The sequence below is a fragment of the Canis aureus genome, chromosome X, assembly GCF_053574225.1.
Source record: "Canis aureus isolate CA01 chromosome X, VMU_Caureus_v.1.0, whole genome shotgun sequence".
NCBI classification, from domain to species: domain Eukaryota; kingdom Metazoa; phylum Chordata; class Mammalia; order Carnivora; family Canidae; genus Canis; species Canis aureus.
In genome coordinates, this window is record NC_135649.1 from 80405189 (window position 1) to 80427854 (window position 22666).

General features: G+C 40.9%; 2 pseudogenes; both read right to left on the minus strand.

Moving 5' to 3' along the window:
• Positions 1 to 1692: 1692 nt before the first annotated feature.
• On the minus strand, positions 1693 to 2637 carry LOC144309040 (myosin regulatory light polypeptide 9 pseudogene; annotated as a pseudogene).
• Positions 2638 to 11714: 9077 nt separating this feature from the next.
• On the minus strand, positions 11715 to 12187 carry LOC144308918 (GTP:AMP phosphotransferase AK3, mitochondrial pseudogene; annotated as a pseudogene).
• Between the last annotated feature and the right edge of the window lie 10479 nt (positions 12188 to 22666).

The window sequence follows — 22666 nt, forward strand, 5'->3', positions numbered from 1 at the left end:
AAAGAAAGCATGGTATATAGATGCAATAGAATATTATTCAGCCTTTTAAAAAAAGAAGATCCTGGCATTTGTGATAACATGAATGAACCTGGAGGACATAATGTTGAGTGAAATAAGCCAACTGCAGAAGGACAAATACTGCATAATTCCACTTATATGACTATCAAAAAGTCACTTACAGAAATGGAGAATAGAATGGTAGTTGGCAGGGGCTAGGGAATGGCAAAATGGAGAATTGTTTTTCAATGGGTATAAAGCTTCTGCTATGCTAAATGAATATATTCTAGAGATCAAGCACCTATGGTTAACAATGGGGTATTCTGTACTTTAAAATGTATTTGATCATAGATCTCATGTAAAATGTTCTTACCAAAACAACAAACATACAGACAGAAACAAAAGAACATGAGGAGATTTTTGGAGGTGATGGACATGTTTAATACCTTGGTCATGGTAATGGTGTATGCATATGTCCAAATTCTTCAAGATGTATACAATAAATATATGCAATTTAAAACTATCAATTAAAAACAAAAAGACAAAGAAAATCTATCCACCAGCAGTAGTTGATATTAGAGAAGCTTGTCTGTTCGTGCAGGGCAGTTGGTCGTAAAATAATAAACTATAAAACAAAAGAAAATATAAGTAAGATAAAATCAGACATCTTGAGGATCAAAAAGAAAAAAATAACAAACAAAACCCCCCAAAACAAAAATACTAGTACTTGGTGTAGCCAGTTTTGAACCTAGGATTTTCAGAATCCCATGTGTACTTTCATTATAGCCATCGTTTTTGCTTAGAAACATGTTTTAATTCAAATTCACCATAAATACTTTTCCTTGCTCTGCTTGCCCCATAAAATTCTTTTTAAAAATTCATCTGAAGTTCTTTTTTACACCTTTATTGCCAAAATGCCAAAATATTTTTTCAAAGTGGGCCTTGGAATTCCAAAGCAATATATGAGGGTTCCAGTTGTTCCACATCCTCACCAACACTTAGTATGAGCAATTTTTAATTTAAAAAAGGTTTGTAGTGGTATTTCTTTGGTATTTTAATTTGCATTTCAACATGTTGGGCACATTTTCACATGCTCATTTGCCATCTACATATAGTCATTTGTCTTGTGTATGTTTTATTGAATGTTTGTCTTCTTGGGCTTTTTTTTTGAGGATTTACTATTTTTTTAGTTATTTTGGGTATTCTGAAAGTTTAAATTAATACCACTTTATCTAATTCTTTATACATTTTTGCTGCATACTCATGATCTTTATTTTTAAAGAGATTTCTTAAAATATATCTTTGATAATTTTCTCTGATTTTTTCTCTGTTCTCAGTAATGGGAAGTTTTCTTGATCTAACTCTAGATCACTTTTATTAAGACCTTTTTTCTTATTGTTTCACTTCTTTCACTTTTTCTTGTCGGCTTTTTAAAATTCAGCTTTATAAAGATTTGTTCAGAGGAGGGGCAAGATGGCGGAAGAGTAGGGTCCCCAAGTCACCTGTCCCCACCAAATTACCTAGATAACTTTCTTTTTTTTTTTTTCAGTGCTCAGACTTCTATTTAAGATTCTGTCTCCCCTGGGTCAAATGTCCAACCTACATGCATCTTCTGGATCACACTCCCGGTGGGTGGGCTATGTTCTGGTGGCTGAGCAGGGCACAGAGGATATCCTGCCCTCTGAGAAAGGACCTTGGTGAGGTTAGTGGCTGGGAAAGAGCTGTCATGCCCTGCATGGGGGTGCATGTGAAGTTGCGTCCAACAGGACAGAGGGCCTGTCCTGTGAGAAGCAGCCCTGAGGCCCAGCTCCCTAGAAGACAGTTCTCTCTTGGGATGGGGGAGGTCATGGTGGAACACCTGCTTCACGTTGGCTGTGCGCCCCTTGCCTGGCACTATGTTTGCTCAGCCTGTTTCCCCACAAGGAGCTGGGCCCCTAGCCCCTCAGAGGGAGGATCCCCTGAGAGGGTCCTGTAGGATCACCGGCATGGAGCTGATACACAGTGAGTGGGGAACAGGAGTGGGACAGGGGCCTCGGCAGGGGCATCCGGGGTGGCCTAGTCGTCCTTGTCCTTGGCACCATGCTTGAGAATGCGGGTGAACTCCACGTAGTTGAAGTTGCCTTTCTTATCAATGGATGCCTCTCGGTACATCTTCCTCCTCCGTGAAGCGGTCACCTATGGTGGTGAGCAGCTCCCGAAGGTGGTCCTCATGGATAAAACCTGAGGCCTCCTCATCGAAGCAGGCAAAGGCATTTCAGATCACATCTTCAGGGTCTGTGCCATTCAGCTTCTCCCCAAACATGGTGAGAAACATGGTGAAGTTGATGGGCCCTGGGGCCTCACTCATCATGCCCTCGAGGTACTCATCAGTGGGGTTCTTTCCCAGTGAGGCCAGCATGTCATGCAAGTCCTCCTTGTCAATGAAGCCATCTTGGTTCTGGTCAATCATGTTGAAGGCCTCCTTAAACTCCTGGATCTGGGACTGGTCAAACATCCGAAGACATTGGAAGTGGCCCGCTGTGGCCGCTTCTTGGTGGTTTTGGCCTTGGCCCGCTTACTGGACATCTTGGCTTCAGGTGGGTGGGGCTTCCCTGGTGGGGAGAAGGCAGAAGGCGCTCGCTCGCTGCGTGGGGCTGGTGCGGGGCCCCCTAGATAACTTTCAAATCATCCTGAAAACCTACGAATTCGGCCTGAGATTTAGAGAGAACAGCTGGAATGCTATAGTGAGAAGAGTTCGCGCTTCTATCAAGGTAGGAAGACGGAAAAAAAAAGAAATAAAAAGCATCCAAGGGGGAGGGGCCCCATGAGTAGCCGGGCTAAAGCCATGGGGCGAGTGTCCCTAGGACAGGAAAGCCCCGTCCCAGAGAAGAAGGAGCTTTACCAATCTTCCTGGACGAAAAGGCACTCACAGGGACTTGGAGCAGGATCCCAGGAGGGGCGAGGATGCCCTCAGGCTCCCAGGGACACTAACAGAGGACCTGCACCCCGGGGGAGAGGGCGCCACACCCCGCGGCCGAACTCCCTAAAGGGCTGCAGCGCGAGCCTTGGGAGCGGCTCGGGAGGCGGCTTGGGCGGCGGCTCTGCACAGAAGGGGCTGCAGCCCGTGAGTGCAATTCCAGCAGCACAGGCCTTGGAACCGAGGGCGCTGGGGGACACAGCCCAAGATCCGGCGCTCTCCCCAGGACAGGCGGAGGCCGAGAGGACACAGGGCAGCAAGGACACTCCTGCCACTGGGCGGCTGGAGCTGTGCAGATTGGCGGACCCCAACCCGGAGCATCCAGGCCCCTGCAGACTGGGAGCTCTGGTAGTTACTGTGTGAGCTGACTCCAGGGCTGGGGAGCTGGCCGCTGCCACTGTTGTTGTTCCTCCTGGGGCCTCACAGGATAAACTACCCTCACTGAGCCTCACAGTGGCCTCACAGGATAAACAGGATAAACAACTCCCACTGAGCCCTGCACCAGGCAAGGGGCTGAGCAGCTCCCCCAAGTGCTCACACCTGAGAATCAGGACAGAAGGCCCCTCCCCCAGAAGACCAGCTAGACAGAGAAAAAGCAAGTTGTTGACCAAGCAGCACTGGAAAGTTCCAGGGGAAGTCGAGGGATTTACAGTATATAGAATCAGAGAATTCTTGCCTTTGTTTTTTGTTTTCTGTTTGCTTCCCCCACCCTTTTTTCTCTTCTTTTTCTTCTTCTTTTTTTTCATTTTCCTTTTTCTCTTCTCTCTTTTTCTCATTTTCCCAGTACAACTTGTTTTTGGCCACTCTGCACTGAACAAAATGACTAGAAGGAAAAATTCACCTCAAAAGGAAGAATCCTCAAAAGAAACAGTCCTCTCCCCTACAGAGTTAAAAATTTGGATTACAATGTAATGTCAGAAAGCCAATTCAGAAGCAAAATTATAAAGCTACTGGTGGCTCTAGAAAAAAGCATAAAGGACTCAAGAGACTTCATGACTGCAGAATTTAGATCTACTCAGGCAGAAATTAAAAATCAATTAAATGAGATGCAATCCAAACTAGAGGTCCTAATGACAACGGTTACAGAGGTAGAAGAATGAGTGAGTGACATAGAAGACAAGTTGATGGCAAAGAGGGAAACTGAGGAAAAAAGAGACAATTAAAAGACCATGAGGATAGGTTAAGGGAAATAAATGACAGCCTCAGAAGGAAAAATCTACGTTTAATTGGGGTTCGTGAGGGCGCTGAAAGGGACAGAGGGCCAGAATATGTATTTGAACAAATCATAGCTGAGAACTACCGTAACCTGGGAAGGGAAGCAGGCATTCAGATACAGGAAACAGAGAGGTCCCCCCCTAAAATCAATAAAAACCGCTCAACACCTCGACATTTAATAGTGAAGCTTGCAAATTCCAAAGACAAAGAGAAGATCCTTAAAGCAGCAAGAGACAAGAAATCTCTAACTTTTATGGAGAGAAATATTAGATTAACAGCAGTCCTCTCCACAGAGACCTGGCAGGCCAGAAAGAGCTGGCAGGATATATTCAGGGTCCTAAATGAGAAGAACATGCAGACAAGAATACTTTATCCAGCAAGGCTCTCATTCAGAATAGAAGGAGAGATAAAGAGCTTTCAGGGATCCCTGGGTGGCGCAGCAGTTTGGCGCCTGCCTTTGGCCCAGGGCGCGATCCTGGAGACCTGGGATCGAATCCCACATCGGGCTCCCAGTGCATGGAGCCTGCTTCTCCCTCTGCCTGTGTCTCTGCCTCTCTCTCTCTCTCTCTCTCTCTCTATCATAAATAAATAAAAATTAAAAAAAATCTTTAAAAAAATAATCTAGGAGTCGCATTTGCTGGGTCATGTAGTAAGTGTATGTTTCAAACTATAGGAAACTACCAAGCTGTCTTCTAAAGTAAGTGTATCTGCTGGGGATTTACCCCAAAGATACAGATGCAGTGAAACGGCAGGACACCTGCACCCCGATGTTTATAGCAGCAATGTCCACAGTAGCCAGACTGTGGAAGGAGCCTCGGTGTCCATCGAAAGACGAATGGATAAAGAAGATGTGGTCTATGTATACAATGGAATATTACTCAGCCATCAGAAACAACAAATACCCACCATTTGCTTCGACGTGGATGGAAGTGGAGGGTATTATGCTGAGTGAAGTAAGTCAATCGGAGAAGGACAAACATTATATGGTCTCATTCATTTGGGGAATATAAAAAATAGTGAAAGGGAATAAAGGGGAAAGGAGAGAAAATGAGTGGGAAATATCAGTAAGGGTGACAGAACATGAAAGACTCCTAACTCTGGGAAATGAACAAGGGGTAGTGGAAAGGGAGGTTGGGGGGGGATGGGGTGACTGGGTGATGGGCACTGAGGTGGGCACTTGACGGGATGAGCACTGGGTGTTATATGTTAGCAAATCGAACTCCAATAAAAAATATACAAAAAAAAATAAAGTGAGTGTATCATTTTGCATCCCCATCAGTAATGTATGAGAGCTCCAGTTGTACTGCATCCCAGTGAGATTTTCGTACTTTTGTTATATAAGTTTTCTCTCACTTTAGCTATTGGAATATGTATAGCGGGTAGCTGAATATGCTTTTGATTTCCCTAATGGTTTATGGTGTTAAGGAGTTTTTAATATTTTTATTGCTCATTCATTATCTTCTTTGGTGAAGTGTCCAGTTGTTCTATTTTAAGTTAGTTTGTTACTTTTTAAAATTTTTTTATTGGAGTTCAATTTGCCAACATATAGCAGTCACCCCAATCTCCCACCCACCTCCCCTTCCACTACCCCTTGTTCATTTCCCAGAGTTAGGTGTCTCGCATGTTTTGTCACCCTCACTGATATTTTCACTCATTTTCTCTCCTTTCTCCTTTATTCCCTTTCACTATTTTTTATATTCCCAAAATGAATGAGACCATATAATGTTTGTCCTTCTCCAATTGACTTATTTCACTCAGCATAATACCTTCCAGTTCCTTCCACGTCGAAGCAAATCATGGGTATTTGTTGTTTCTGATGGCTGAGTAATATTCCATTGTATACATAGACCACATCTTCTTTATCCATTCGTCTTTCGATGGACACTGAGGCTCCTTCCACAGTTTAGCTATTGTGGACATTGCTGTTATAAACATTGGGGTGCAGGTGTCCCGGCGTTTCACTGCATCTGTATCTTTGGGGTAAATCCCCAACAGTGCAATTGCTGGGTCGTAGGGCAGGTCTATTTTTAACTCTTTGAGGAACCTCCACACAGTTTTCCAGAGTGGCTGCACCAGTTCACATTCCCACCACCAGTGCAAGAGGGTTCCCCTTTCTCCGCATCCTCTCCAACATTTGTTGTTTCCTGTCTTGTTAATTTTCACCATTCTCACTGTTTTGAGGTTATTATTGAGATTTGAAGATTCTTTAAATATTCTGATAATAAGTACTTCATCAGATATATGTTTTGTAAATATTTTGTACCCACATGTGACTTGGCTTTTCTTTCTCTTAATCATGACTTTGAAGAGCATAGGTTGTTAATTTTGAATTGCACTTATCAAGTTTTTAAAACATTGTGTTTATGGTGTCTTATTTAAGAAAACTTTGCCGGGATCCCTGGGTGGCGCAGCGGTTTGGTGCCTGCCTTTGGCCCAGGGCACGATCCTGGAGACCCGGGATCGAATCCCACATCGGGCTCCCGGTGCATGGAGCCTGCTTCTCCCTCTGCCTGTGTCTCTGCTCTCTCTCTCTCTCTCTCTGTGACTATCATAAATAAATAAAAATTAAAAAAAAAATAAATAAATAAAAAAGAAAACTTTGCCTACCTGGAGGTCACAAATATCTTCTTCTATGTTTTCTTCTAGAAGTTTCATTGTTTTAAGTGTTACATTTAACTCTATGATCCATATTAGTTTAACTTTTGCATTTGGAATAAAGTCCAGGTAAAGGGTCTTTTTTTTTTCTTATGGAACCCACTTATTCCAACATTATTTCTTGAAAAATTTATCTTTATCCATTGAATTGCCTTTGCACCTTTGTTGAAAATTATTTGATCATATACTCTTCTGGCATGTCAATTTTTCCCCAATACCACACTGTCTTGATTACTACGAGATTATATTTAGTCTTGGTATTAGATAGTGTGAGTTCTCCAACATTGTCCTTCCTCAGAATTGTTTTGTACATTATACTTCCTTTGCCTTTCTATATAATTTTTATAATCAGTTCTGTGGGTTGAGGAATGAATGGTTTTAGGATAAACTGAAGCAGTTTTTCTTTGAAGGGCACAGATAAATGTGCCAGTAGCTACAGAAGGATATATGGGATGGGGTTAGTATTTTCCCCCTTAACTTGGGAACAAATCAATGTAGAGGAGGTAATTTATGGTTCAAGAGGGAAAAAGCAATAATTTCAGGAGCAAAGTCCCTGGGATGTAGAAGACATGGGATCCTGAGCAGAGGTGAGGAGCTGATTGCAGTCAGGAGCAAGTATGCAGAGAGGTGGCAGAGAATGCCCAAATAGAAACAGATAGATTGGGTTTGGGAAGCTCTGAGAAGTCTCACCTTATTACTTATATCATCTCAATGAATTATTCAGGGAGGTTACTAGAAAGAAGGGGAGTTGCTAGCAATTGAGGAGTATTGTGGTATAGGTAGAATAAGAATGAAAGTAAGAAGCCATTTATTCATGGTCATACATTTGAGATAAAATAATTAAATATGGTTTTAAGGTTTTCTCATCACTGCTTGGTTCCTCAGACATAGGAATTGTTATATTATTATGTGGTCATTATATTAGTAGTAGTAGGAGGAGGAGGAGGAGTTGTAGCATAATAAATAGCTATAAAATCCACCTCCTCAAAGGTACCGAAAGTATGTGTAGTAGTTTGCTCAGGCTTCCTTAACAAAGAACCACAGACTGGGTGGCTTAAAAACAAATTTTTTTTCTTATAATTTTGGAGTCTAGAAGTCTGAGATCAAGGTGTCAGCAGAGTTAGTCCTCTCTCCTTGGCTTGAGGATGGCCATCTTTTCCTTGTGCCTTTCCATTGTCTTCCCTCTATTCATGTCTGTGTCCTAAATCCCTCTTTTTATAAGGACTCCAGTCATATTGGGTGAAGGCCCACCCTAATGACCTCAGTTTAACTTATTGATCTCTTTAGAAAGATCCTATTTCCAAATATGATCACATTCTGAGTTCCCAGTTAATAGCACTCCAAAATAGGAATTTTGAGGGAACACAACTCAGCCTGTAACAGTACTATTATTTATTCTAATACTATCTTTAGTTCTATTACTAATACAGTTAATTTTATTCTAATAATGACCTTGTAAAGTAGGAAGTAGTCACTGAAGCTCAGGTATTGTATCTCTTGCCAAACCTCCATAGGGATGCAAATCAAACTGATAAAACTTGTGTGTTTTTTGAGTGGGGTGAGCTGACATTGAAAGTCAATCTATTTATCACCACTTCATTTGTGATCTTTAAACTAGAAATATTCAGCATCACTAAAGAAAATAATAATCAAGGATAATCAAGTTTTATGAATCTACAGATATAGTGGAAATCATACTGGATGTAGAATCCAATGAAATATAGCCAGTCAGGTATTGGAAGTAACCACTACCAAAAGTCCCCACCCCCTGCAGTCCTGAGGCAAATGATTAGCAAAGAAATCCTCAGGCCACTGCAAACATTCATACCTCCACACCTGCCAAAGCCATATATCTGTGATCACTTCTGAGAGGAATGAAAATGGCTTCTACTTCCCTAGAGAAGGGCATATGATTAGCAATACCTAAGACGTTGTGGAGTACCACCTAGAATACAAAGAATCTAGCACTAGCAGTACAGAGGAGATCAGAGAAGGAGGTGGGAAAGAGGAGTAGTGGGAGTTAGTCTTGAAGAGAATCAGCATTGTTTTGTATGGAAACTGCCTCCAGGGAGGCTATTACAGTTTCCTTATGCAATGTAGGGTTAATCTTCTCAGACACAGGTTTAGCTACTTCAATTGGCAAAGAAGACTCTTCAGAATTTAGGAGCTCAATGTCCTCAGCTTCATCAGGGTCTTCTGACATGTTCCCATTCTGACTTTCAGGATTCCACTGTTTTTAATCAATGCCTTCACTTCAGCAGTAGACACCCTGCAAGGTTGGGAGTTCAACTTGTGTTGTAATTCACCCAATCAGGACAATTTTTTTCTAAAATTTAATTTTATTCTAGTACATTAATACCAATGTATGCCTGGTAACCCAGTGATAATTCATAAGTTTAGTATTTTCACAAAATTTTTATAAAGCACGAATATTAACATTCAAACAAGGCTTTATAGAACATTTCATAAAGAATTAAATGTTCACCATAATCCTTTTTAAAAGGATTCATCCATTTTGAAAGATCAACATTGAATTTTTAAAAATCAAAAGAAAAGAAAAGGAATTTATTCCCACAAAATACATAAAGAACCACTTGCTTGCTGACATTTGTATTTTAAGTGCCTGGAACAAAATGGGTCAAATGCTCAAAGGCAGTTAATAACAGCTTGTACAAGGCTTATTTCATTTGTTTTAGCACCAAGTCAGGTAAGAATAAATATGCCATTGAAGATGTAGTTGGGTTTCTTCTCCACGTCTCATTGCCCCACTCTTCCTACCAGGCCACAGGACATAAGTGTGCATCATTGTTGCTCCACTAAGAAATCAAATCATCTTCATTTTTAAGTGGCTACTCAACTTATACACACAGGCAAGGTTCTTTCCCTGCCAGATGATAGGACGGCAGTAAAAGCTAGCAGATATCAACTTCTTTAATTAGGAATAAAGAACTCCTTCAGCAAACTCAATTACTTTCTGATCTTTTTAAACCTGTCTTGTAAATTTTTTTAATTGCTACACCTGTTTCTACTTATGATTGCTTTATATGTAGGGAATTTTCCCCAGGCATACCTGATCTATTTCTATTTCCTAATGACAAAGTGTGCTTGCTTTACTTAGGGCCATGGGTTTTCTTTTCTTTTGTTTTTGTACTTTAATTTGTTACTCATCAAGATGGATCACTCATAGTGATAAAAAACAGAAACTGGCAAGTAGATCCTAAAGCACATACTTCTTAACCTGAGTAACATCTGAAGACATTAAGCTATAATTACATTTTCCATTAAAAACTTGACTTCAGCGCTTTTGCAAGACTTTTTTTTTTAATTTATTTTTATTGGTGTTCAATTTGCCAACATATAGAAAAATACCCAGTGCTCATCCCGTCAAGTGCCCACCTCAGTGCCCATCACCCAGTCACCCCCGCCCCCCGCCCACCTCCCCTTCCACCACCCCTAGTTTGTTTCCCAGAGTTAGGAGTCTTCCATGTTCTGTCTCCCTTTCTGATATTTCCCACTCATTTTCTCTCCTTTCCCCTTTATTCCCTTTCGCTCTTTTTTATATTCCCCAAATGAATGAGACCATATAATGTTTGTCCTTCTCCGATTGACTTATTTCACTCAGCATAATACCCTCCAGTTCCATCCACGTCGAAGCAAATGGTGGGTATTTGTCGTTTCTAATGACTGAGTAATATTCCATTGTATACATAAACCACATCTTCTTTATCCACTAATCTTTCGATGGACACCGAGGCTACTTCCACAGTTTGGCTATTGTGGACATCGCTGCTAGAAACATAGGGTGCAGGTGTCCCGGCGTTTCACTGCATCTGTATCTTTGGGGTAAATCCCCAGCAGTGCAATTGCTGGGTCGTAGGGCAGGTGTATTTTTAACTCTTTGAGGAGCCTCCACACAGTTTTCCAGAGTGGCTGCACCAGTTCACATTCCCACTAACAGTGTAAGAGGGTTCCCTTTTCTCCGCATCCTCTCCAACATTTGTTGTTTCCTGCCTTGTTAATTTGCCCCATTCTCACTAGTGTGAGGTGGTATCTCATTGTGGTTTTGATTTGTATTTCCCTGATGTCAAGGGATGTGGAGCATTTTCTCATGTGCTTGTTGGCCATGTCTATGTCTTCCTCAGTGAGATTTCTGTTCATGTCTTTTTGCAAGAACTTCTAATGTCAATTTCTAACATAAATCATTTTCCTCAATGCACATGTATTCTCAAAAGAAAATATGTCTTAGGAAAGTAATATTTTCCTATATACTAACTTAGTATAATTTTATAGCAGACTGAAACTTCTGAGTAAACTGAAGGTATGTTTAACAACAAAACAAATAAATATAGCATATATGGCCAAGCTTATGTTTCTTAGTGTAAAGGCAGCAGTGAATTTGCATCCTGAAACTAATCTGCATATCCAGTTGCTTTTTTCCTGAAATATAGTAGGCATGGTGTCTCACAAAACCATGTACCACAGTGCTAATGATGCCAGTTTTTTTGGCATCAGTCTATGCAAATTTCTCCAATGCGATACTTTCCCAAATGGCAAGGAATTTTTTTTAACTTTTTCAGAAAAAATAAATTTTTATCAACCATTTACTCTTCCAAACAAAAATTATACTACTACCAATTGCTCTTTTAATTATGCTTTAGAAGATTTTTCAAAAGTTAAGATGTACCTGATGTTTCTGATTTGCACATCCATAAAAGATAACTGGATACAACACACTAGACTAAAAAATGAATCTTAATATCTGACTTATTTGGCATATCCTTAATTTTCAGAATAAAATCAGAAGTGAAACTAGTAATTTTCAAAGAATTCATACATTCCAGTCTCAGGATAAAGAACTTCTAAATGCACAGAGGAGCCTCTGCCCATCTTACTAGTTATATGCATTTTCCTTTATTTGTGGAATTTTTTGTAGGAAAGCATAGACATAGGGCCAGATTTTGTCAGTTTCTGTTCCAGAGAATGTTTTCAGCATCCCAACACCTCCTTTTTCTGGTAATATTCCAGGACTGCCTCTATTTGGATTTTGTAAGCCTTCAGTCTCTCAACAACTGTCTCTGGCTTATTTTCCTCACACTGAATGAGAGGCTCTCCAGTTATGTCATCAATGCCCACAGTTTGAGGAGGGTTGAATTCCATGTTGTAGACTCAGCCACTGGCTAGATGAACCCAGCAAGAAGTGAGACATTGCTTAATGACCTCAAAAGGCACTTTCAGATTAATTACTGTGTCAATTTGATTAGCTCTATCTGGGGCTTTTGCCTACATATGTGTCCTTGGAAAACCATCCAAAAGCCAGCTATACTGGGTCAGGTTTTTCAGCTCACGAAGGGCCAGTCGAGTCATGACATCATCTGAGATGAGCTTTCCTTGGTCAATAAAAGTCTTGGCGGGCAGCCCAGGTGGCTCAGAGAGAGGTTTAGCGCCACCTTCCGCCCAGGGCCTGATCCTGGAGACCTGAGATCGAGTCCCGCATCGGGCTCCCTGCATGGAGCCTGCTTCTCCCTCTGCCTGTGTCTCTGCCTCTCTCTCTCTCTCTCTCTCTCTCTCTCTCTCTCTCTCTCTCTCTCATTAATAAATAAATGAATCTTAAAAAAAAAGTCTTGGCTAACACACCAGTTTCTGTGCCTCAAAGCATGTTGTCTTGGAGCAGGTCCCCACTGGAGAGGTGCTTCAGCGTGAAGTGTTTGGTGATACACAACATCATGTTGCCCCCATTATCATTGCACTCAGCAACCTTGCAACCTTGCAGAAAACCCCATGGTCTGAGGGAGAGGCCCAGGCAGAGCCCCCAGGGGGCTCCAACCTGGCTGCACACTTCCCCTGCTCCAGGGCCCCAGATGGCTAGCTGCTGAATGTTAATCTCATACAAAAACACCCTCTAATTTGAAACAAGATTATCTATCTGCCATATATAAACGTAGTGAGAATGAAGATATAACTGCAAGTTGAGCCCCAGAATTGATTAAGGCCATGAAGTTTTGCCAATTTTGCATTTCAGCAGTTGTTAAAATTAATCCAGTACCTGTGCTGTAGAAGCACAAATGTCATTAGTGCCTCTTTATCTTTTTCTTGTATGAATAAATTTGGTAAATTTTGGGTTTCCAATTGGGTCAGATTCTGGACCTTTATTTCATTTTTTTCTTCTCCCTATACCCACTTTTTTCTTCTTTTTCTCCTCCTACTCTCCTCCTCCTTCTTCCTCTCCTCTCTCTTTTCTTAAACTTTATATTTTAATTCCAGTATAGTTAACATAGTGTATTATTAGTTTCAGGTGTACAATATAGTGATTCAATACTTCCATGCATCGCCTGGTGCTCATCCCAAGGGTACTCCTTAATCCTCAATTCTTTCTTTTTCTCTTTCCTTCCCTCCCTCTCTTTTTCTTTCTTTCCATATAGTTGGAAGCATTATCCCTATCCTATTTATTTATAAATTTCTTCTTCCAGAGAGCCTCAAATTCGTATCATGAGGATTAGGGGCTTCCCACATCACAATATTCGTTTTTTAGGGTTTAAGGACCTGGGCTTAAGTTGGGTTTGAATTAATCTCTTGGTATGCTACAGGAATGTCATTGGCATTTTTCCATAATTATCCTCAGAATTGGGATCTTTTTTTGGTGACAGGTATAGGCAGCATCAGGAACTAAAGTATTTTGTGGAGTCCTAGCAAGCCATCTGCATTTAGGGCTGTGGACCTCATTAATTCAGATAGCAACTACTCTCCAAATAGTGATTGTTCTTCCTCCACACAAGTGACCACTTGACCAGTTCATAGACTGTATATTATTTCACAGGGTTTAGCCTTTTCTATAAATGCTCTATAGAATGGGAGACCAATGCCTGGTTGATACACACAATTAATTGGTCACAGGGTAAAAGTTATTTCCCTGAGCCTAGTGTTAAGCAACAGTTTATTTTAAATTTGAAACACACCATTCATTTTAAGACACATAGGTGGGTCTGGGCCATGACAAATGTCCCAGGGCTATTTTAAAGAGAATAACAATCCTATACTCCAATTCAAAAATGCTAATTATCTATCAAAACTTTCAACTTAGGTTGGTGAAATCTATAACAGAAACTTGGTAGAACTTCACAAATCCAACAAAAAGGAATACACTCAAAAGGCAAGCCAAGCCAGTAGGTAGCAGTTCAAATTCCATACTTTCTACCAAACAGCAGAACTAGTTATCAAGCCAAGGTAAGAGAAAAAAGATCCCCAGTGGTGGTGGTCATCACCTAGTCTATACTGCTCACATTGCCAATAGTTGTGCCCACTCTAAAGGTACAGGATGGACCCCTCACCCAAAATTAGGTTCGGATATTGCCACCTACACACCAAGAGAATATTCAAAGGTTTAACATTCACATAATGAGGATTTTTGAGAGAGAGCAGGGTGGGCTTCCTAAATGGGTCTGAAAATATCTTGACAGAACAAGAAAAGAAAACTGGCTTGGAGTTTCTATTGTGGTTAGGGGGTGGGATCACGGTGAGTGTCCCTATGCATGATTTAAAACTCCCATTGGCACCAATGAAGGGTACACTTTATCAGCTTGCCCAAATGTGGGTAGATGAGCAAGAGAGAGAGGCCTGGCTTAAAAGTTGCCAGTAGTCCACAATAATATAAAAGTGGAGTCAGATTCTTTATTGCACCACCCAGATAAATCAATTAATTATACTTATAGGGGATTGTACAAAATCTGCTCTGTTTGACTTAGGCAACACTGGATAAGATTGGCAACTATAACTCCTACTAGATGATTGGAACAATCAGGAGAAGAGACCTCAGCCAGTTGCAGTCAAACCAGTTCAGTACGTAAAAGCAAAGAGTCCAGCCATAACAACATAAGGCTAAGGAGGAGCATATCAGATAACTAGAATGTTAATCTTGTTCTTTGTTTCAAGGCTGTTCTTTCTGGAGTCAGCAGATGTTGGATGGTTTCTGAGAATTTTTAAACTAAGATTTTTTTTCTTGGTCAGCAATTAAGTTATGGGTAATGGTGTAGCTCAGTATTAAATTGACCAGATATACTACGGATAAGAACTGACAAAAGTAGATAGAAATCAATAGTCTCTTTCTCCATTCTTGACCGCCCAAGGTCAAAGATTTTCTCTCCCCACCAGCCAGATTGTTATTCTCTTTCCATACTCACATGATTGATGTGACTGGTTCCTGCCGCAATCACTTCACCATTTTTCCCAATCCTTCCAATGTGTACCACCATATCCCTGATTTCGTACCTGTGTGGTTCAGAAATTTCTTCTTTGTATTTCTTCTACCATTTGACATGATCTCATACCCCCTGACATGTGGGCCATGCCCAGATCACCTTAGGGGTTATTACCTCATATTAATGATTGTTATTATCAATATCCACAATTGCCCAAATCTAGCAAGCAGAGCCAGACAACTGAAAAAGCATCAGATTAGAATCTCCCATCCCCACAGTCTTGTTTCTTTCAAATTCTAATAGCCTGATTTCCCAGGAGCAGGTATGGAAGCAACAAACAATAGGGAGAAGAGTGAATTATGTAGTTTGGATTTTCTTACAGCTCATCTGGGCTTCCCCCCCAAAACCCCCCAACCTCATAATTAGGCATTTTATTTGAATGGAAGGTAACCTTCTGAGGAATTACCATATTTAGAGCCCAAACTGCCTATATAAGTGTGTGTTCCACTGGGAACTGAGCCTTCATTATCCAGTTATCTTTTTCACTTTCTCCTTAACGAGTTTATCTTTCAATTGCCTGGGGATGATATGGGGCATAAGATTTCTACAGAATGCCTATATAGCTTCCCATCATTTGTTATTTTTTGCTATAAAGACAGTGTCAATATATACACATGTTTAGAGAATCAAAATATGCAACATAGTCCACCTAAGAGGCTTTGAATAGTATGGTCTCCATTTGCTAGGTGGATAGGAATGGCAATGCCATACCCAGAAAAGGTGTCTATGAAGCCAATGCCCAGTGGTACTCTCAAGAAGAGAATAGGGGAGCTGTTATAGTCTATTTGCCAGGACTGGCTGGATCTAGTACCTCTGGATATGTGCCCCAAAGCTCCTTTTGCCACTTGACTGTGTATCTAGCAGTTTGGGCACATTTGCCAGGCTTCTTAGCCCCATGTACTAGGTCTTGCTTTTGGGGTTCAGCCCTGAATTGTAGATGAATTATCCTGTGCAATGCTATATTCAGATGGATGCTGTAACCAGGTATCCTTTTATGGATACTTCAGATTTGATCAGTATGATGGGTACTTTTATGTGTCATCTTGACTGGATCACAGGATGTCCAGATATTTGAGTAAATATTATTTATGGGTATATTTGTAATGATATTTCTGAATAAGATTAACAATTTAATTGGTAAACTAAGTAAAGCAGATTGCCATTCCAAGTGTGGGTGGCATCATCCAATCTGTTGAGGGCCTGAATAGACTAAAAAAGCAGATGGGGGAAGAATTTGTCTCCTCTCTGCCTTAGTGTTTGAGCTGGGATACCAGTCTTTGCCCTGATACTGAGACTTAAACCATCACCTTCCCCTGGTTCTCAGGCCTTCAGAGCTTTCCTGGGTTTCCTGCTTACAGGTGTCAGATCCTGGGACTTATTAGCCTCCATAATCATTTGAGCCAATTGTTCATAATAAATTAATGAATAAGTTAATATCCAAATGGTTTTGTTTTTCTGGAGAACCCCGATTGACACTAATTTTGATACTGACAGTGATTCTAGAGGAACAAATGTTAAGAATGAGTTTTATGAACTGTTTCAGAGTTTCTGGAATTGAATCTCCATACTTATTAGATTTAAAGATACTAATGACTATTTCCAGTAGTAAAGAAAGCTATGATAAACATGGCAGGATCTGGCAATACAGATAGGTGAAATATCTGTATTGTATATTCCTGATCAGCCACTTACAAGAAGGAGCTGGGTGACTGCATACATGATAGATTTGAATATTTTTGGAAAATTTGTGAATATAATGAGGTTGGCTCATTAGGAGATTGTTCCTAATGTCATGAAAAAAAAGAATAGGCTGAGGGATTTGAATTCCAAGCTCAAGCACCACATAAATTATCTGAAAATTTCTATGTGTGCCCTGAAGGAGACTCTTATCTCCTGCAGCTGCAGGGCTGAGATTGCTAAAAATCAAACACAAGCAATTAGCTGAATTACAACACAAATTGAACTCCCAGTCTCACAGGGTGTCTACTATTAAAGTAAGGGCATTAGTTAGGAAAGAATGGGATATTATAAGTTGGGATGGGAACATATGGGAAGATCTTGATGAAGTTCAGGACAAGAAGCCTCTAAATTCTTATGAGTCTTCTTTGCCAGTGAAAATGACCTCCCCAACCCCAGTGGCAGCAACTTTCTCACTCCCAGAATTAGCAGCCCTTTCACTCCTGAGATTAGCCCTGCATTACATGAGGAAATTGTAATGTCTTCACCCAGGCAGTTGCCATGCAAGACAGTGCAGATTCTCATCAAGATACTCCCACTACCTGTTTGCTGCTATACTTGTAACTAGATTCAAGTCTCATCAGATCCCTAAACATGAGGTATAAAGCATGACCCATGAAGAGATGTGCTACAATCCAAAAGAAATGAACTACAACTGGAGGCACCACCTGGTTAAGCTTATGATGATCCACTGTCATTCTCCAAGATCCATCTGTCTTCCACATAGGCCAAATAGTCAAGTTGATACACGTGTGCATATGTGTGTGTAGGTCAGCAACAGGGGCTGTAAGTCTTGTGTGATTTGCTGCCATATAATGTCTCTACAGAGGCTCAGACTTAATTATCTAGCCATCATCCTGCCAGACACCACACTGCCACCCTGCTGGCTTTTGCCCATTAGTCAGTGACCATGTAACAGGGTGCATTCTGAGGGGTGTTATACTTTTGAACAAAGTTTCCTTTTTCATGCAGTGCTGTAGTATAGTTTTCTTTGGGGCTGCACAGAAGCAGGCACCCAGTACACCTCATTGGCCTTGATACAGCTGATCCATCTGTGAACCAGGCCCAGGTATCCTCAGGAACCTCAAGTTACTAAAGCCTTCAAGAAGCCCAAGGTGCTGGCATAGACCCCATAATGGAGACAACCTCAACTGGAGAGCGACCAGACACTTTTTTATGTACTATTAGATGCCATAATGTCAATCTTACTTTTCCCCTGAATATACCACTACCAGTTAATAATGGATGCTTTTGTGAAATATCTATTTTGTTTGTGTTTTCATTTCTGATTCATCCCATGGTAGGGATATCAGGGTGTAATAACGTTGTTGCTTTGTTAGTGTCTCAGAGTCCACCAACACCTGATAACAAGCCACTAATAGTCTCTCAAATGAGGTATACCATGTGAGGGAAGTGGGGGAGGTTGTCCAAAACCCTCAGGAACATCATTGCCTGGTGATCAGATCTTTCTGTCACAAGCACCAGTCTGCATAATTTTCAAGTACTGAAACTTGTACCTGAAAGGGATCCTTAGAGCTGAGTGGCCCAAGTGGAAGTCTATACAGCTTGCTAGATAGTTTCTAGGGCCTGTTGTTTGTCAGGGCCACATTCAAAGATGGTTACTGTTTCCTCATATGAGGTACGATGAACTTCAAATATTGAACAAGTCTATCAGATGTCGTGCCCCCTTTTGTTTACTGGGGTTTTTAAGATAATCCGTTTTTCTATAACACATTTAGGGATTATTCTCTGGGCATAAGCCCACATGGTTACCAAGAATGTTGCTTGCATTGCTGGCCACTGATTCTTGTCAGAGTTCATTCTCCAGCCCTGGTTACTCACATATTATAACACCTATCTAAGGCAGTCTGTATGCTGTCTTTAGCCCTTCCAGCCCAGAATAATGTCTTCCATGTAATGTTACTAGAAAAACTGTGGTGTAGTTTCAGTCTTTTCTATGTCTCAGCCTATTCAGTGATGAGAAATCATGGGGGAGTTCAGATCACCTTGAGGCATCACAGTAAACATATATTTTAATCTGACTCACATGATGGCAAATTAGCTTTGATCATGTAGATCCAGAGGGATGCTGAAGAAGAGATCAGTGGTGCTCAACACCACACATCAGAATCCTTCAGTCTTCACAAAAGACTCAGTCATCATTATGCTATCTGGAATTTCAGGGATGAGAGAGACTATTGCATTGAGTTTATAATAGTTCAAAATGAAATATCAAATATTATTGGCCTTTTTCACCAGACATAGAAATAATATAAGATTATATAGTTTCATTAAGCATCTCTGTCTCCACTAATCCTTGGTATCTTTATTGCTTTACAGTAACTACATGACTAGGCTCAGCACGTTAAGCAGATTCTTGGTTTTGCATTCACATCACCACCACTGTTCTAATTGTGGTATTTCTCAATAGGGAATATCCCTTAAAGTCAAGAAAAGTATGTTACAACAACTTTAGTGGGTATTGGTCCCCAGATGCCCACGTATAAGGTTTTATAAGTCCATTGTCCAATCTGAGATCTATTTCCAAATCCAATTAATTTGAGGCTAATTTTCCTTTCACTGCTATAACAAATTATCACAAACTTAGTGGCTCAAAGCAACACAATTTTATTCTGCTACAGTTCTGGAGGTCAGAATTCTAAAATTAATGCATTAGCAGGCCAGCATTCTTTTTGGAGACTTCAGGGAAGAATCCATTTCCTTGCCTTTTCCATATTCTAGAGGCTACCTGAATTCATTGGCTCATGGCCCCTTCCTCTATTTTCAATACCAGCCATATAGAATATTCTGTCCTTTGACCTTCTGCTTCCCTCCTATAAGGACTATAATGATTCTTATGATCACATTGGGCCTACCTGGATAATCCAGCATAAGCTCCCCATCTCAAGATCCTTACGTTAATCACACCTATTTAGTTCCCTTTGCCATGTAACATATTCACAGGTTCTGGGGATTAGGATGTGAACATTTGGGGGGGGGCAGGCATCATTTAGCATACCATACTGGCCATGCTCATGGGTGCTGCTCAGCACCATAGTGCTATGTCCAAGAGTTGAAAAGTTTTGGCAACCTTCATTTCCATCATGTCCCCAATACCCCCTGACCAGTGCACAAGGCCTTCAGACCCTCTTAGGGAAGGAAGGATCCTGGCCTTTGTCCCAATCTTGTTTGTCTTGAAGGTTGGTAAGGTCTGGGTAAAGAGGTGATATTGAAGATGTTGGATCAATACTAATTCAAGTGGCACAAACTTGAGCAAGGTCCTCTTAGGCCTCCTCCTATTTGTCCACAGTAAATTCCAAAGGAACACTCCCTACTACAGCCAGAACTTTAAGTTTTGTAGTCCTCTTATGGTCTGATAGAAAGTTTCCTTCATGGGTGCAATGAACCGAGTGTTTATGTCCCCCCAAAATTCATATGTTAAAATTCTAATCCCCAGTGTGTTTGGAAGTGCAGACCAGGATGTGATTAGCTCATGAAAATGGAGCCCTCATGAGTGGGACTAGTGTGTTTATAAGAGAGACCCCATAGAGCTCTCTTAACCCTTCTGCCATGTGAGGCCACAGCAGGGAGATGGCTATCTATAAACCAAGAAACAGGCTCTCGCACTAGACACTATATATGCTCGTACCTTGATCTTGGACTTCCCAGGCTTTAGAACTGTGAGAAATAAATGTGTGCTGTTTAAGACACTCAGTGTATAGTATTTTGTTATAGTCACATGAATAGACTAAGACAACGGGCAAATTGCCACTCTCCCCTATGAGTTCCCCTGGCATAATAGTCTGTTCCACATGGTCCTTTGGCATAGAACTTCAATTTTTTTCTCTTCATTAGCCTAAAAGACATTTTCTTAGTCTTGTATCCAGGCTTCCATTCTGACAATTTGTTGGACAGAATCTGGAAGTGATCTCTGGGGTGCAAGAAAAGATGTTATTGTTTTTGATAGCCTGGTACTACCAACTAAACAAACAGTTTGACTCTGGATCAATATTTCATTTGAGCACTCATGTTTTCCATTATAAATCCAGGCTCAGGTTACAGTGACCATAAGTGAATTTATAACTTTCCCCCTTCTCATCCATGTGTGTTTATCAGATGACAGAAACTCATCTCAGGTAGACCACCATTTTATTATAAATGTAAAGGCCCACACTGCAACAAGCCCTGATTGGTCTTTACATGTTTTTCCAGGCTCATGTCATCCATCAGCCAAGGTGCATGTGGCATGCTTGGCTTCAAGCAGGGGCCCATTTTTAGGTAACCTAGTGGTTTCCATCCCCTCTCACCCATCGAAACTAGTATGGCTCCCTGACCTGTTGTCAAAGGCGCCAAGCCTCTGTAGTTTCATTAGGTTTTTGATCAAAACTATCTCTAATTTCCCACATTTCTTAGTCATGGTAAGAGTAGACCGTAACACATCTCTGAGTATCTGACAACTCTTGATTATCAGGGAGTACTTTATCTGTGGTTATAGCTAATGATCAGAAGGAAATAATTTTGCTTATCCAATAGCATGGATACTTTGTTTGGCTTTATAAGGTTCCCTCCTCCTATCTCTAACCGTAACTACTGATGGAACTCATTAGGGTTCTCATCATCATGATGATCAAGCACCAGTTGTCTACCTTGAACTGAACACTTCAGTAACTAGATCTGCTACTACCCACCAAGGTTCCATTCCATACCTGGCTACTCAACCTGAAGGGTCTGACCTATTTTTTTTCTAAGAGGGCATTTCAACCTTAGAGGCCTTTAAGGGGTGGGGGTTAAAAATCTGAATGGAGCCAATCTTCCAGGAACCTGTGGGGCCAAAATCCCCTGTAGTATCATCTCTCTTATTGTAAGATAAATGGGAAGCTTTTGCGGAGTTACAACTTTTCTATCAGGAACATACTGTTTTTTTAGTGTGCAAAAGACAGTTTTTCTTTGACTTCCAGAGAGTTTCAATGTTGTGAAGTTGCTATTATTTGAAGAAATTTTTCTTGCCAAGCAGGCCTTGAATTTTGTTGGGGGCTTATCAGTCACTCCTGCTAGTGGGCAGCCAAGGCCACTGAGAATGAGATCTTTAATATGCCAAACAACAAAACATCACTATACAGTGAAAACTTTGGATATCAAAAGAATTTTCTAATACTTTCTAAACATTCAAATTTAAAATATGTATCACATTTCAAACCAATTACACATTTTTACAACTATACATGCAATGAATCATCCTGAACCTCACTCACAAGCTACTTTAACTTTTTTTTTTAATTTTTTATTTATTTATGATAGTCATAGAGAGAGAGAGAGGGGCAGAGACACAGGCAGAGGGAGAAGCAGGCTCCATGCACCGGGAGCCCGACGTGGGATTCGATCCCGGGTCTCCAGGATCGCACCCTGGGCCAAAGGCAGGCGCCAAACCGCTGCGCCACCCAGGGATCCCGCTACTTTAACTTTTTAAAAAAATTCTCCATGGCAAGTTTCCTCACACTCTATTAGGTGCTTTTTTCTCTTTCTTTCTTTCCTTTTCTTTTTTAACAGAAACACAGAACAAAGAGTTTTAACTTAGGCACTTCTGGATTACACTGTAGCTAAAAGCTCAAGGGGTGGAGGAAAAGGGTGGCACAGAGGGAGCAACTTGCATGATAAACATATCTTCCTTCCCATTTACTTTTGGTTTTAAATGGCCATTCACAGGTCTCAGCAATATACTTCTAATAAAAACATCAATTGAGCAGCTGATTTTGATCTTATTTCTAGCCACTTGACCTCCAAACATTTATCAACGGGTAACACTAGTGGATCCCTGGGAGTCTTATAACCTAACCTGGCTCACAAGGCTCCTGTG